A 17,392-nucleotide genomic window follows, 5' to 3' on the forward strand; every position below is an offset into this window, starting at 1 on the left:
TAAGGGATGCATGAAATAAAAAGATGTAAAATGTGTCATCAAAGTATAAAACAAGGGTAGGGTGATAAAAGATACAGCTTTGGAATGTGTATGAATTTAAGTTGCTACCACTTAATACACACTACTTATTACAAAGGATGCCGTATGTACCACCAAGGATAAAACCTATAGTAAATATACACAAAAGAAAAATGGGAAAGGAATTTAAACAAAATACTAAAGAAAACCACCAAAACACAAGGGATGAGAGAAAAAGAAGAAAAGAAAAAAGAGGAACTAAAAAACCAACCAGAAAACAAATAAAAAAGTGGCAATAAGTGCTTAACTATCAATAATTATTATACTTTATATATAAATGGACAAAATTCACCAATCTAAAAACATAAAGGGTATGCATGGATTTTAAAAAAAGAAGACCCATCTATATGCTACTTACAAGGGACTAGCTTTGGAACAAAAACACACAGGCTGAAAGTAAAGGGATGGAAAAATATATTCCATGCAAAAGGATATGAAAAGAAAGCTGTAGTAGCTATACTCATAACTGACAAAATAGATTTTGAAAGAAAGACTGTAATAAAGGACAAAGGAGAGAATTACATAATTATAAAGGGGTCAATCCAACAGATACCTTTATATTTTTCTTCCTGAATTGATCTATAAGTGTAAATTTCCTTTTATTCATGTAAAATATGATTTTATAAATGTTATATATCACTTTTAAATTAAAATATAATGAAGAATCAGTCTCAACGTAGGGAATTTATATATACCTGACACCTAATTTTGATCACAGCTATATAGTAACTAGACTTATCATGTTGATCATTTCACAATATATAAAAATATCAAATCACTATATTGTACATCCGAAACTAATATAATATTGTAAGTGAATTATACGTGATAAAAAAATCTTAAAAAACTACAAAATGCTCATTTCAAACTATAGAATATAGTTGTTTGAGAAATATTCATTTATTTATACCATATAACTGACATATATTGCCATCTAGTATGAAAAAAAATAGAAAGAGAGAAAGAGACAGACAGGCAGACAGAGACAGACGGAATCATAGAGAGACAGAGAAATACAGAGAGCCGGCCAAAAGGGAGGCGATTAGAGAGATTGAGAGAGGAAGAGAGGGGAGGAGTTAGGGAAAGCAAGAAAGTATTAACAACATATTGTATCTTGGGGAAAAATTTATGATCTAAGATGAAATTAATAGCTACCACTTTATAATATATTGTTTTTCTTTATTTCAAAATTATTATTCATCAGTTTTTAATGTGTGCCTCTTAATATCGTACATTTGGAAATGTCACCATTTCCCTTCTTGAACCTATTAGTATTCTTGGGCAGTCAGAACAGAAACAGCTACACATTGTCTTGTGTCAGTTCTGATCTCTGGTCCCTGTAGCTCCCACGTGAGAACTGAGCAGGCGTGCCCTTTCACTAATAATCTGGAGTGTTCACTATAGTTTTCTTAAGACTAAGAAGGCTGAAATTTAATGCCAGACAAATAATAAAGAAAACATGGATTTTTATAAGCAGATTGGTCAATATCTGTGTTGGATGCAAATGTATAATATATATAAGGGTTATTATATGTAATATATACCAAGTATATATAACACTATTTATAATATAAATAAATATATTATGTATATGTGTATATATACCCCACACACTTGGATATAAATCCCAGTGACCAAACTACCCTCACGAAAATTTATTCCTCATGGAAGGGAATATAAGGGGGATTGAAGGGAGTAATTTAAAATATGCTGTTTTGTTTTTCACTCAACAAGAAAAATAGATTATTTGCAACAATCTTCGGCCCCTTTTGTTACACATTTGGGCTCAGAGAAATGCAACAAAGAACAATGAACCAATCTCTGTAGTTTCTAAGATCCAAGTACTTTCAAGTTTGTTTTCATCATTATTACTACTACTACTGATAATATAAATTACAGAAATAAATTATTGAAAATATAGAAAAAGAATGTTATAATTATGAGTCAAGCTGAATCCAGAGAGGGGTCTATCACTGCATTTGATCAACAGAAAGAAGAGGGTGCATTTATCAGAGCTACAGATAGATTTTCAAAATAAACGGCAAACCCAGTGGAAAGTGAGAAAAGTTTCAGAGTGATGAAAAGTGAGAAATGGGAAAACAGCAATACAGGATGAGATTTAATTTAGATAAATATAAAGTAATACACAAAATGAATGCTGAAAGAAAGAGACAAGTTGAAGTGTACTGGTTAGAGAACACCGTTTGGAGATTAACTATATACTGCATGGGAAAGAATTTTGGTACATGACTGTGAAGTAAATCTAAATGAAATATGAGTTGTAGTATATGAAGGGTATTATTAGCTTTTGATCTATACACCTAGAGTCCATTTTTAGCAAACAATAAAACTTTAAAAACAACAATAATAACTGAACATTGTTGAACACTAAGTATGTACTAGACATCGTACTAAATTCTTTTCTCGGCATTGAACATTCAAATATTGAAGCAAATATTATTATCCTCATTTTACAGATGTAGTATTAGATCTTAGAGATGTTAAATAATTATTCAAGGTTGTACAGTTAAAAGCAGTGGAGCAAGGATAATATAAATATTGAAAACTTACAGCATAAAACTTGAGAAAATTAAAGGAAGCATAAGAAACACTGACTAATAATATAGAAGAATAAAGATTTCAGTAAAACATGATTTTCACAATAATTTCTAACACACATTAAGTACTTACTATGTGCTACACACTGTTTTCCATGCTTTATTAGGTTTTATTCACTTAATTCTCCAAAATCACATGAGTTACAATGATTATTGCATTTTAAAGTTAGGAACACTGGAACAGGGAACAATTGTGTAACTTTCCTAAGGACACATGACTATTAAGTGGCAGATCTGGGGTTGGAATACAGCACTCCCCAGCCCCAGCTCCAGAAATATGGGCTCGTTATCATTATGCTACACTGGTTCTGCTGTAGCAGAGACTAGCTGAGACACACCCATTATGCTAGCCCTTATTCAGCCCTTATTCTTTCCTCCCATTCAACCGGTCTCCTACAGGTGGTTTTTCCGCCCCTTTCTTTCTTGCATGATTGCACTCTGATAGTGACTGCCCTCTAGCTAAAGTGGTACTATGCACCTGATGTTTACTTCTCCAAGACAACACTCCCTAGCACTCTTTTCCTTTGTGAGCATTCTTCATTCCAGAAAGAAGGTCACAGAAAGATAACTTCAAGGACCACCAGAACCTGTTCCGGAACTACCTGATGCCAGCCCTAATGATCTCAGTGCCACCAGGAGGAGAAGAAGAATGCAAGACAACATCAGCCCTGATCCTTATCTACAGCCCTATTTTACACCTTGAAACTATAAGACCCCTTCCTATTTCCCAGGAAAGGGGGCACAGTCATATGATCTGCTGGGTAATATGTGTGTGTTAAGTACATTTTTGAAATGGGCAGAAATAGTCCTGTCCTCACAGAACTTATATTCCAGAAAGTATGAAATAATATTATACCAAGGCCCAAATATTTACACCTTTATTCCTAATTGTATTCTTCCAGTTAGTTTTGAATCAAAGTGTAATTACATGATATAAAGTGAAATCCACTATTATACCAAGGATATTAAAGATGCAATTTTAACTTAAAAACTTTTCTTCACATGAATATGTTTTTATGTAAGGAGAAAATATTGTGTTAAAAATGAATATAATCCACATTTCAATTTAGGAACTGAGAGCTTTGAGATACAAATTAAATAGATGTGAATATGTTGGAGTTAGATGCAATATTATACATTATCCTTGTCACATCACATTCTGAGCTCTGAATCTACTTAATTAGATCAATGTTTAACCACCTACCCATCTCGTGTGCATAGTGTCCTAATTCTAAGCTGTTCTTTGTCCCTTCAAGACACTTTTTCATTCCTCAACCCTTCCATCTCCTTTGAGCTTTACATCTGGTAAGGTTTACAGGAAGACTCATTATTTAATCTGCTTGATGAAGGGCTACCTTAAAGCTTTAACTTTTCTGCTTTTGTTTGTTTTGTTTTCATCTTTCTCTCTCTGGCATCTTCATATGGGAGGGAAAGGATGTGCTATAGACACTCACATTCCAAGTGATGTGACTTATGCCACCTTCCTTAGAGGTTAGAGTTTGTTTTTATTTTATTTATTATTATTATTATGTTTTATTTATTATTTTATTTATTTTTCTTTCAATTAAATGAGGAAAATATTTAAAGAAAAAATTATGATAGAGTGTATGTTTTCAAATGTATTTCTAATTTCCCCTTGGAAAAGGAGGTATCTTGTCAAACAAGAAATTTACAAAAGATTAAGTAAAAACTTTAGGCAACACACTAACAGTGGCATTATGAAGACTTAAAAATAGGAGGTACTGAAAGATTGAAAATAGGAAGATCTTTGAATTCCATGCTTTCTAATCTATCCTGTTTGTAAGGCCCTCCGGAATAAAGAAAAGTACGGTAAATCATTCAGTTCAGTGAAGTGTAGCACTGAAAATGGTAATAGTATGTAGATGCCATCCAGAAATTAAACTGAATTACAGACTCCAAGAAAAGGTTTCATTATACGAGAGAGTAACTATGGAAATCAATTAATGAAGCAGATAAATCCAGCCCTGGGTCATGTCAATCAAGTAAAGACAGCCTCTGTGTGTGTGTGTATGTGTGTGTGTGATTTGAAAACGATCTTCATAAAATAGAAATGATTCCACTAAAAATGTGTAAATACTGGTATTGCAAACAAACACTTTGATGCCATTGCTTTTTGTTTGTTTGTTTTCTCTTTTATAAAAGTAAAATCGGCAATAACAAAAAACTATATCACAGAAAATATGAGAAATATAAAATCGAATTAGGAAACAATCTAGCACATATCAGAAGCATTTTGGTAACATTTTTCAAGCTATTTTTCAATGAATGGATAGATGTTTGTGCGTTTCAAGACATTTATGTTTATTTTCCATCCTTGTAAACAGAAGTACCTCATAAAGTATCACATTGGCACTGACCAATCAGAAGAGACTGTACAGGAGATACTAGTAAAATTGTCCGTGACAGCTGATTATTAGCCCTGGTGATGATCAGAATTTGCACAAGAACTGATTTCTCATTCAAAATCATCATTTAAAAAATGACTAGAGGGGCTTCCCTTGTGGCGCAGTGGTTGAGAATCTGCCTGCCAATGCAGGGGACACGGGTTCGAGCCCTGGTCTGAGAGGATCCCACATGCCGCCGAGCAACTGGGCCCGTGAGCCACAACTACTGAGCCTGTGCGTCTGGAGCCTGTGCTCCACAACAAGAGAGGCCGCGACAGTGAGAGGCCCGCGCACCGCGGTGAAGAGTGGCCCCCGCTTGCCGCAACTAGAGAAAGCCCTCGTGCAGAAACGAAGACCCAACACAGCCATAAATAAATAAAAATTAAAAAAGAAAAAAAAAGACTAGATTTTATCATGGGGACTAGATATAATTTCATTAATTATTATTTTTAGTGTAATAAACACAATACAATAATGTACATGTTCATGATTATATACTTTCCCCATTATTTTATATTATCTTGTCCTAATTTCAAAAGAGGAATTAAAAGGTCAAAATTAAAAATATTTCTTAAAATTCTCGGTACATATTGTTAAATTGCTTTAGAAAAGAAAAATGAATTGTCCAACTCTTATATGTATGTGTATATATACATATAAATCTGATACTACTTCCACATTTTAATGTTACATATTATACTACTTAGTATGCAATTTTGTAATACTTGGGGGAAAATAACTAGAAAAAAAGCCCTACATATTGTATAATAAAGGTCTCCCATAATTCTCCTGCACTGAAATATTTTTATGTACATATCAAGTAATTATATAGTAAGGTTTAAATTTTGATAAATATGTGTGTATGTATGTTTCTGTGTATATATAAAAACATTATTATATAAACATATGCATATATATGGTAACATAAGACATACAAGTGTAATGTTGTATCTGTAGATTTGTATCCTTTTTCTCAATTATATGTTAGGCATATTTTTATATTGTTACCCATATTTCTTTATTATTTTTAGTAATTACACTGTTTTACATTATGTAGATGTAAAACATTTATAATTTATTTATTCAGTCTCATCATTTTGGTATCATGGTCATTTCGATCTCCATTACTATTTATTCTAAATAAATCATATCTTATATACACTACACACTCTTTTTTAACAAACTTTATTTTTAGAATAAATCCTTAGAATATGTGAAACAAATTTCGTTAACAAATTTAAATTTTTCATTCATATTTGATATTTGAGCTGTCAAAATGAATACCAATTTTCAATCTAATAATTTGGACTAAGAATGTATGTTGCTCTGGCCCCTGCCAACATTACGTATTATCACTAAACAGCACACATACACACACACAAACAGACACACTTTGGCAATTAAAGAAGTAAAAATGTGTGTCTCAATTTAATTCGCTTTTTTGTAATTATTTATAACAATGAAATATTTGAAGCAAACTAAAAGTATAATGACATGCTAATGGTGAAATAAATGTATACTAAATTCATCATGATTTCATACAATGTTTAACATTTATTTATCTGCCATATATGTCACAAATACTTTTTTATGGCAGTGTATGCTATGGAGTCATATTTAATTATGTGCAGTTCAATTTAACAAATATGCTTCAGTATTTATTCCATTAGTGTTCTTACACAAAGCTTTCCAGAACCTGTGATTAAAATGCATTTATTATTTTCTATTAGTTCACTTATTTCTTTTTATCATTTGGAGCCATTTTACATTAACCTTCCCCTAAGATATGAGTTAAGATTGTAAGAATGCATACTATTTTCAAATAGTTAATCACTGAAACTTTCATATCACTTTGAATAGTGTAAACACAAAAGATTTTATTCTTTCTCAGGTACTGGGGAGAAGTCTAGAATTGGTGGCTTGACAATATCATTAGAAAGCTAGGATTCTTCTCTCTTCTTCACTCCTTCTGTTTTCCATCCTCAAAGCTACCTCTTGATCCAAAATAACTATTACACAGCCTTAACATTCTATACAAACTGAAAGGAAGAAAGTGGAATGAGAGAAATGAGCCTTTCTGGAAATTCCGTACCCAGTTTTAATCTTATTTTTAAAAAGTAATCATATTTGGATTGATATTGGAATGCATTAAATTCATTAATTAAACCCTTCCTTATAATAATACTTTTTTTTGGCATAACAAACTATCTTAAGACTTAGTGACTTAAAAGAAAAACATTGTGTTCACTCATGATTCTGTAAGTCAGTATTTCAGCCTCAACTCAACTACTTAATTATTCTTTTCCATGCCATTCACTTTGTTGCATTCTGCTGCTCAGTGTTCTAGACTAGAAGGTTCCAAGAGTCTCTGCTCACATGTCAATGGGGCATGTGCATCAGTGCTCTTCCGCAGGACCATTCTCTCACCACCTTGGCCTTTGGCTTCCTTACAGAACAGTAATCCATGAGTATTTGGACTTCTTACACGTCACTCAGCTTGCCATTTTTATTTCATCACATCTTTCAAAAATGTTATGACTTCCCATTTACAGACAAATTCTTATGTACTTATAATTCTACAGGGTTTTTCCTCTTACAGCTGATACATTTTTATGGGTAAGTTAATTATACAGTTGATACAGTGAATGTCATCTTTCATTGTGTTTTCTAAATGCTTATTGATGGAATTAGGAGTAGTCCTGCTTGAGTATTCCTCCTGAATCCAAAAGATTTCTCAATTATAGTGCTTTTTAATTTAGATCTTTAGGTTTCCTAGATATACAGTTACATCATTTGCAAATAATAATTGACTTTTTCTATCCTTGTCTCTTACTGATTTTATTAGTCCTATTATGGTTAGTTAATTTCAAAATAAACAAATTACTTGAAGTCATGAACAACTTCATTTCATGCAGCACTGGATTTTGTTGGGAAGCATTTACGTCACTACACACAGTTTATATATATATATATATATATATATATATATATATATATATATATATATATATATTCTGTACATATTTTTTTTCCTTTTAAGTATTTTATAAGTTAAGACTACACAATAGGAGCGACTATTTTGAGTAAAATTTTAAAAATGTTTGCTTGAGAAAGTCCTCTTCACTTGGGATAGGACAGACTTTTCTTCTTCCAATCATAATGAACTCTGTACAGAATAAACTCTATAAGAATATTTTTTTCGGTTTGTAAGAAGGTGACTTTTGTTCAGTTTTATGGAAATGTCCTGTAGTTTCTAATGCAGCACACTCTATGACAAAGGTAGCAGGCAGGTGTGATCACTGAGAATTTGCAACACGGCTAGTTTGACTTGTGACGAACTGAATCAAATACACACTCTATTATAGGCAGTGCAAAAACCCAAAAGATCTTATTAACAGTCTTTATATTTACCATACATTAAAATAATGTTTTGATATATTGATTTAATAAAACATATTTTAAATTAAATCTCATCTGTTCCGTTTTCTATTTTTCACGTAACTACTAGAAAATCTAAAATTACACATGTGCCTGGCATTAGAGTTCTATTCAACAGCACAATTCTAGAGGGCTTATTTTTTAAACTGAGATCATATTCACACAACATACAATTAAACATTTTAAAGCATACAATTCAATGCATTTAGTGCATTCATAATGTTGTGCAACTACCATGTCTCTGTTGCTCCCAAATTTTTTATCTCCCCAGAACACTCCGTATCTTATTCCTCCTTTCCCTCATTCTCTGGTAACCACTAATCTGCTTTCTGTGTCTACAAATTTGGGTGTTTCATATAAAAAGGGTCATTTAATACGTGACCTTTTTGTCTAGCTTATTTCAGTTATCATTGTGTTTTTGAGATTCATCCAGATTGTAAAATGTATCAGTATTTCATTTATTTTTAAGGTTGAAAAATATTCTATCGCATGGATATACAATTCCTTTATCCATTCACTCATAGTTCAACATTTGGTTTGTTTCCACCTTTTAGCTATTGTTAATAGTGTTGCTACCAATGCCCATGAACAAGGTTTGTTTGAGTACCTATTTTCAGTTCTTTGGAGTGTCTACCTAGGAGTGAAATTAATGGGTCATATGATAATTCCAGGCTTAACTTTTTGAGGATCCACCAAACTCTATTCTGCAGTGGCTGCACCATTTTACATTTTTACAACAATGTATCAGGATTCCTATTTCTCTATATCTTCTCCAACACCTTTCTGGCTTTTGACTATAACCATCATAGTATGAAGTGTTACATCACTGTGGTTTTGAATTGTCCTTCCTTAATGACACCTGATGCTGCAGATATTTTGATATGCTGTTGGCCATTTTCATATGTTCTTTGAGTAAATGTCTATTCAAGTACTTTGCCCATTTTTAATAGTTTTTTTTTTGTCTTTCTGTTGTTCAGTCATAAGAGTTATTTATATATTCTAGATGCAAAACTTGTATCAGATTCATCATTTGAAAAAATTTTCTCACTTTCTATAGGTTGTCTTTTTACCTTCTTAACAATGTTGTTTGATGAATAAAAGTTTTTAATTTTTAAAGACATCTATTTTTTCTGTTTTGCTCATGGTTCTGTGTGTGTGTGTGTGTGTGTGTGTGTGTGTCAAATGAAAGAATACATTGTGAAATTCAGTGCCATGAAGATTTCCCCTTATGTTTTCTTCTAATAGTTTTAGAACTCTAGATCTTATGTTTAGACCATTGACCCATTTTGAGTTAATTTCTATGTATAGAATAAGGTACACTGTCCAACTTCATTCTTTCACATGTGCCTATCCAGTTGTCCCAGCATCATTTGTTGACATGATTCTTTTCCCCATTGAATGGTCTTGGCACACTTGTCCAAAATGAATTGGTCATAGAGGTTTGGGTTTATTTCAGGACTTTTAATTTTAATGTGTTGGTCCATATATTTATCCTTATGCCAATACCACACTATTTTGATTCGTGAAACTTTTGAAACTGAGAAGTGTGAGTCTTCTAAAGACTCACACTGTTTTTCTTTCTCAACTGTTTTTGCTATTGGGGGAACTTGGACAGTTCTATTTCTGAAAAATAAAAAAAAGGGCATTGGAATTATGATAGGAATTGCAATCCAAGAATAAGGGATGTCTTTTCATTTACTAAAGTCTTTAATTTCTTTTGGCATTGTTCTATAGTTTTCAATGCACAAGTCTTTCAGATCTTTGGTTAAATCATTTCCTAGATATTTTATTCTTTTAGATGATATCATAAATGCAATTATATTCTTAATTTACTGCTTGGATTGTTCACTGATGGGGCAGGGGAACACATCTAATTTCTGTGTATTGATCTTTTAACATGCAATTTTGCTGAATTTGTTAATTAGCTCTAGTAATTTTTTGTGATTCCTTAAAACTTTTTCTAGATAAGATCATAGTATCTCAAAATATCAGTGGTGACAATGGGCATTTTTGTCTTGTTCATGAGCTTAGGGGGAAAGCTTTCAATTTTCACCATTGAATATGATTGTAGCTATGTGATTTTCTTAAATGCTCTTTATCATGTAAAGGAAGCTCCATTGATTCCTAGTTTGGTGAGTATTTTTATCATGAAAGAATGTTGAGTTTTATCAAATGCTTTGTTCACATTTGTTGAGATGCTGAGATTGTTTTGTTTTTTTTATTTCTTTCATTCTGTTAATGTGGTGTATGACATTGATTGATTTTCTTATGTTGAATCACCTGTTTGGGGCTCAATTATGTCTCCTCTAAGTTTATATTTAGAAGACTTTATCCCCAGTATTTCAGAATAGGACTGTATTTGGAGATAGAGCCTTTAAAGTGTACCCCAATATGATCTGACTGCTGTCCCTATAAGAAAAGGAAATTAGGGTACACAGAGAGACACTAGGTATGCACCTGCACAGAGGAAAAACCACATCAAAAAACCTGTAAGAATAGCAAAAGCCCAAGAAGAAAGGCCTCAGAGGAAACCAAATTTGCTGGCACTTTGACCTTGGACTTCCTGTCTCCAGAACTGTGAAAACATGAATTTGTTAAGTAACCAGTCTGTGATATTTCATTATGGTAGCTCTAGCAAATGAATATAGTACCTTTGCATTCCTGAGATAAATCCCATTTGTCATGGTGTATAATCATCTTAATATGTTGGATCTGGTTTGCTAGTATTTTACTGAGAGTTTTCCTGTCAATATTCATAAAGGACTTTTGTCTATAGCTGTCTTTCCTCTTGACATTTTTATCTGGCTTCGTCATCAGATAATGCTGTCCTGATAGAACCTGTAAGGACGTGTTCCTCCTCTTATATTTTTGGTAAGTGTTCGAGTAGGATTGGTGATAATTCTCCTTTTAATGTTTTGTAAAATTCACCAGTAAACACATCTGTTCTTGGAATTTCTTTGTTGGGGGTTTATGATTATGGATCCAATATCTTTTCTTATTATATGTCTGTGGGATTTCCCATTTCCTCTTGGACTAATTTTAGTAATATGTGTATTTCTAGGAATTTGTCCATTTCATTTAAATTATCTACTTTGTTGGCAAGCAAGGGCTCCTAGTATTCTACAGTAGTATTTTTCATCCATGTAAAGTTTGTAGTAATGTCTCTATTTTCATTTCTTATTTTAGTTTGCACATTTTCTCATCTTTTCTTAGTCAATCTAAATAAAACTGTGTTAAATTTACTGATCTTTTCAAAGAACCAACTTTTGGTTTCATTAATTCTCTCTATTGTTTTGCTATTCTCTATTTCATTCATCTCTTCAATCTTTATTACTTCCTTCCTTCTCTTGCTTTAGGTATAGTTTGCTAATCTGTCCCTACTTTCTTATGGTGTACAGTTAAGTTATTAATTACAGACCTTTCTCCTTTTTAAGTGTAGATATTTAGAACTACAAATTTCCCACTGAGTGCTTTTTTTTACTACATACTACAGCTTTTGGTATGTTGTGTTTTTGCTTTCAGGCATCTCAAAATATTTTCTTATTCTCTAGTGTGATTTCTTCTTTAAACTATTTGTTGTTTCAGAGTGTATTTTAAAATTTTCATGTATTTGTGAATTTAGTTTTCCTTTTTTTATTGATTTTTAGCTTTATTCCATTGAGATTTGACGTCTTCAACTAATATACTGTTTCCAACTGTATTATTGTAGAGTTTCCAACAATACTGTAGACATCTGTTGTCAGTAGATGTAGACAGATGTAGACATCTGTTGTCATCAATTCTGTCAGTATTTGCTTCATATATTTTGAGGTTTATTGTGTATATATATATATATTTATAATTGTTACTTCTTCTTGATTAATTGACACATTAGTATATAATGCCCTTCCTTATCTCTCATGACATGTTTTAACATAAAGTCTATTTTGTCTAATATTAGTATAGTCTTTCACTTCTCTTTTGGTTACTATTTACATGAAACATTTTTTTCCATTCTTTAACTTTCAGACTATTTGTTACTGAATTTACAGTGAGTCTCTTGTAAACAACACAGAGTTGATTATGTTTTTTTAATCCATTCTGTCAATCATCTCTGCCTTTGAGAGTTTAGTCCACTTTCATTTAAAGTAATTACTGATAAGGAAGGACTGCTTCTAAAGTACTAATTGCTTTCTGTATTTATTATACCATTTTTATTCTTCATTTCTTCCATTACTTTCTTTCTTGTTTTTATTCAGTTTTTGCTGTGAATTATTTTGACCCCTGTTCATTCTCTTTGGTGTGTTTTCTAAAATATATTCTGTTAATGGTTACATTGGTGATTACAAAGAATATCTTACATTTATAACAATCAATTTGAATTGATACCAACTTAGTTTCAATATCATAGATTAACTCTATTCCTATCCAAGTCTTTCCCCCCACCCTTTTATGCTTTTATTGTCACAAATTGCATATTTACACATTCTCTATCTGGTAACATAGATTTACACTTATTGTTTCATGCATTTGTCTTTTAAATAATTTAGGAAACTAAAAGAATAGTTAGACACGAAAAATAAAATAATTCTACTTTTTATATTTATTTATGAATAAATATTTATTTATCTTTCCCAGGAGTCCCTTTATCATCTATTGTGGAGCAGACACCAAATGGTCAGCTTTTGTTTATCTGGGAATGTCTTAATTTTTCCCTCATTTTTGAATGATATCTTTGCCTCTTATAGAATTCTTATTTTATAGGCTTTCTCTTCTTGAGCACTTAGATGTATCATCCTACTGCCGCCATACTTTCTGATGAGGAATCAGCTGATGAGAAACCTCCGTACATGATGAGTAACTTCTTTTTTTGCACTTTTTAAAGATTCTCTCTCTCTCTGTCTTTCAAAGGTTTGATTATAATGTGTTTTGGTGTAGATCTCTTTGTTGTACCTTGCTTGGAGTTCATTCAGCTTCTTGGATATGCAAATTCATATATTTCTTCAAATTTGGGAAGTTTTCAGATATTATTTCTTTAAATATATTTTCTGCTCCTTTTCTCTTTCTCTTCTCTTTCTACAATTCCCATAATTCCTATTTTGGTATGTTTCTTGGTACCTTAGGCTCTGTTCATTTGTCTTCATTCTTTTAAATTTTTTTTTTTCCTCCAAAGACTGATTTCAATTGTCCTATCTTCAAATTTGCCATTTTTGTTTTTTTTTTGTTTTCTTTTTTGTTTTTTTCCCTGCTTGCTAAAATTGCATCCTCACTGCATATGCTGAAGCCCTAAACCCCAGGACCTCAAAATGTAAGTTTATTTGGAGATAGGGCTTTTAAAGGGGGTAAATATGGTGAAATGAGGCCATTAAGGAGGGGCCCTGATCCAATATAACTTGGTGTCCTTACACAAAGAGACACCAGGATGAATGTAAACAGAGTGACAACTGTGTGAGGACACAGTGAGAGGGAGCCATCTGCAGACAAGGAAAGAGACCCAGAAGGAACCATACAGGCCTGCACCTTGATCTTGGATTTCTAGCCTCTGGAACTGTGAGAAAATACATTTCTATTGTTTAAGCCCCCAGGCTGTCTATTTTGTCAGGGTATTCTGACTTTCCTATGTTCTCCCTGTTGCAACAGGTTAATAAACCTAAATTTGTTTGACTTCAGGTTTGTTCCTGGTGGTCTCTATCTGATGGACTTATCCTCCATTTCCTGAGGGTCAAAACCATCCCTGAGATCAGGTAACACTGCTTGAAGCAAAAAGCCTTATTCTATGGCACCTATGGAGACTTAACTGCCAACATCTATAAAAAACATTAGGTAAATACAGTAGTTTAAGAAGAGAGCATGTATTAGCTTATAGTAAGTGTAAAGAACTCACAATAAGCAGCTGTGAGGAAGTAGATGATCATTATTTAATTTTATACATAGAAAATATATGATCATTATTATTTTTCATCATTTGTTATTTAATAAAATTATCTTACTTTAGGAACAAAATAATTTATCATCATTTCATAGTTTTTTATTGAGAATGGAGTTTATATCTAAATATGTTATTGACTTATTCCAGCTTGCAGACATAATTAGTACTAGAAAAATATTAGAAACTAAATGTCCAATTGTCAATCTAATGCTTTTTCCACTAAAATACCTCCTACTGGCAGCTCTCACCTTTTGAGATGGATTGCATTCTGTCTATGAAATGTGTATCTCTCTAAATAAACCCACTTCTTACATATTAAAAAATAAAATAAAATACCCCTTACTGTAAAAAAGAGAAGAAAATTAGTAGGAGATATTACAGGGTATTTGCTAATACTGAGGTGTCTTTTCTGCTTTTATTTTTCTGACTGTATTAATCATTTAAAATAATATTTTTGTAGATTAAGTATGGTTTATAAATATTTCCACTGTTTTAACAAAATTGATTTTAAAGTTAAAATGAGAAAATGTATATCTAATGAATTTTTGGAACGTCACAATTATCACTACCTAAAAGAGATAAATCTGGATGAACTAGCTTATTTAAATTAATAAACTAATATCATCAAGAGCAGTCCAAATCCTAGATTCTGAATGAGGTTTTCAAAATTAATCTTTGCAAAATGAAATCATCTCATTGCCAACATCACTCAGTTATTAGGACAATCTTTCACTGAAAAGAGATATGAGATAATAGTAAAAAATTTGCACACACAGTTATTGATCATCGATTCTTAAATTAATATTACTTTTATACAGATTGTAATTAGTGCTATAATATAAATTATCTTACTGTATACCTATTCTAATGTATTTAAGCAAAAAATCATCTCAGCAAAAAATAAATTTATGTTTCTTTCTATAAATTAATTTGTTCAGAGAGAAATACCTTTCTAGAAAAATTGACTACAGTTACTAATAATAAATAATAACAATAGTAAATTGATTATAATTAGCTAATAATAGCTACCTGTACTTTTTCACTTCTTTAGCAAGAAACTTAATTTTCACAAGTCAGAACAACATAGTACTGAAAAGAATTTTAAATCTGGTTTCCTGGTCAAATTACTATTATAGAAACATGACACACATTATTAAGAAATGATGTTTATATAGTTAATGACTAAGTTATTTTGTTAACAAATGTAAAAATTATTATGATACATTTATTAGAAGATATAAAGATGTATGAGTTGGAAAGGAGAGAATATGATCAAAGTTTAAAATTTTACGTCATTCATTATGCTACAAATGTCTCAATAGGATAAAAAATTTTAAAGAATAAAGATTGAAGTATGTACTACGTATAATATTTCTATATAAATTAACACAGCTTATTAATGAAAATGAAACCATTTAATATGTCTATTCCAAAATTTACTTCAAAGTTTCCTCATAAAATGTTATTTCAATATCATTCTGCCAAGTATAGTGATATATGAAAACATTTAATTTGCTAACACATTTTGTTCTCCTGAGTTTGTAAATTTAATTTTATAACATAATGGAAAACAACCATTACTAATCATCATTTAATGGTGAAGTAAAATAAGAGAATATGTTCCACAGTACAAAGGGAGTAGATAAAAAATCTTTGACAAAATTTGCTCTCTAGACAATGCCTTTTTTCATTGATACTTGGCATCTAAACCCAATAACATTGAAACAGAAAAATGTAAAAAGAGGAACAAGCATCAGGAATTAATAGATATTTATTTCCTCCACCAAAACATCTTCTAAGTTTAGTAAAGGTACAGTTTATCAGTTGTAGAACTCTAATACCTGCCCACAAAATTCCAGATTATAGAAAGTTCAAGTGAGCACATCTTACTGCCATGTAAAGGTAGGTTAGACATTTCCTATCTCCATTAAAACTTCAGCCCAGAAATTACCCAGGTCCTCTTCCTAAATTCAGAGGCAAAGAAAAGACTGTAAATCTTGTCTCACCTGTAAACTGTCTAGATCTCTTCTCTATTACATTTTTTTCACCTTTGTCTACTTCAGAAAACTGCAGACCCCTCAAAGCTTAAGCTTATATAGAATAAATTAATCTTCTGCACTGTATTTCTTCTTTTACTTCGAATTTACCTAAAATAAGAGGTTCTTGTTTGATAGTTTACGTTTGCACTCAATGTTTTATAAAATAACACTGCTCCAAACTTAATGCACAGTTGTACTTCAGTTTATTAAAAAGCATTAACCAATAAAACAATGAAAATATGAAACTCACAGAAGTGTTGAGTCTTGAGTCAGAAGAAAAACTATTTTATCATTGGTGTTCCCATAAAGCTCTTTTATACCATATGCATCATTTAGAGACTAAGATTTTCCAGTCTCTGCTTACACCAAATGAAGTCATTATGTAAGTTATTTTTTAAATTTTCCAAATAAAAAATACCATCATTTTATGTTTGTTTTCTTTCTGTGACTAAGACTTTGTTGTCTAACTTCTTCCTCCATTTCTAATGATTATGTATTTTTTAGCAACTGGAGAAAGGGAGATGAATTGTAAAATAGAAAGAAAAAACAGTTCATCTTATTATTTGCCTACCAGGCACGCTGATTGGAGATCTATGGAAATATATATTAGGAATACTTCTTCTAAATATATTTTTTCATATGTTGAGTTTACATAAAAATGTGTACAATATTATACAGAATATTTTTGAAACGTCAGATGTAAGATAATGTTAATAATTTGCTAATTTGCTTTTTCTTAGTGCAGTTTATCATAAGTGCTGTAGTTTCATTTAAATCTAAAAAATTCAGTATACATTGATTATTTATCATCTAATGTGTCACAAAAATTTGCCACTGTTTTGCTTACAACATATCTTGCTGTGTTTCATAACATAGCTTGAACAATTTCAGTGACCTGAAGCAACT

At 31.4% G+C, this 17,392-nt stretch overlaps 1 protein-coding gene across 3 annotated transcripts in view; it reads right to left on the bottom strand.

Moving 5' to 3' along the window:
• The window catches only part of FSTL5 (follistatin like 5), a 768,953-nt gene that overhangs the window by 302,681 nt on the left and 448,880 nt on the right, over positions 1–17,392 (bottom strand). The window lies entirely within an intron of this gene.

Source organism: Balaenoptera musculus, chromosome 5, assembly GCF_009873245.2.
Source record: "Balaenoptera musculus isolate JJ_BM4_2016_0621 chromosome 5, mBalMus1.pri.v3, whole genome shotgun sequence".
In the NCBI taxonomy this organism is placed as follows: domain Eukaryota; kingdom Metazoa; phylum Chordata; class Mammalia; order Artiodactyla; family Balaenopteridae; genus Balaenoptera; species Balaenoptera musculus.